This window comes from Bidens hawaiensis, unplaced genomic scaffold, assembly GCF_021521415.1.
Source record: "Bidens hawaiensis isolate Kalapana, Puna unplaced genomic scaffold, B.hawaiensis_p1.1 tig00012005_1, whole genome shotgun sequence".
In the NCBI taxonomy this organism is placed as follows: domain Eukaryota; kingdom Viridiplantae; phylum Streptophyta; class Magnoliopsida; order Asterales; family Asteraceae; genus Bidens; species Bidens hawaiensis.
The window spans coordinates 36447-37500 of NW_027491963.1; positions in this window are offsets into that span (position 1 = coordinate 36447).

Here is a 1054-nt window from a genome sequence, read left to right on the forward strand (position 1 = left end):
TTCCAATGCAGTATTGGGCTTTGGCGGTATTTATCATGCACTTTTAGGACCTGAGACGCTTGAAGAATCTTTCCATTCTTCGGTTATGTATGGAAAGATAGAAATAAAATGACCACAATTTTAGGTATTCACTTAATCTTGTTAGCTCTAGGTGCTTTTCTTCTAGTATTCTAGGCTCTTTATTTTGGGGGTGTATATGATACTTGGGCTCCGGGAGGAGGAGATGTAAGAAAAATCACCAACTTGACGTTTAGCCCAAGTATCATATTTGGTTATTTACTTGAATCGCCCTTTGGGGGGGGGAGGATGGATTGTTAGTGTAGACGATTTGGAAGATATAATCGGAGGCCATGTATGGTTAGGTTCCATTTGTATACTTGGTGGAATTTTGGCATATCTTAACCAAACCCTTCGCATGGGCTCTATGTGCACTTGTATGGTCTAGAGAGGCTTACTTATCTTATAGTTTAGCGGCTATATCTGTCTTTGGTTTCATTGCTTGTTGTTTTGTCTGGTTCAATAATACGGCTTATCCTAGTAAGTTTTATGGACCCACTGGACCAGAAGCTTCTCAAGCACAAGCATTTACTTTTCTAGTTAGAGACCAACGTCTTGGAGCTAACGTGGGATCCGCTCAAGGGCCTACCGGTTTAGGTAAATATTTAATGCGTTCCCCGACCGGAGAAGTCATTTTTGGAGGAGAAACTATGCATTTTTTGGATTTGCGTGCTCCTTGGTTAGAACCTCTAAGGGGTCCAAATGGGTTGGACTTGAGTCGGCTGAAAAAAGACATACAACCTTGGCAAGAACGTCATTCCGCAGAATATATGACTCATGCTCCTTTAGGTTCTTAAAATTTAGTGGGTGGAGTAGCTACCGATATCAATGCAGTCAATTATGTGTCTCCTAGAAGTTGGTTAGCTACTTCTCAATTTGTTCTAGGATTCTTCTTCTTCGTAGGGCATTTGTGGCACGCAGGAAGGGCTCGTGCAGCTGCAGCAGGATTTGATAAAGGAATTGATCGTGATTTTGTACCTGTTCTTTCCATGACCCC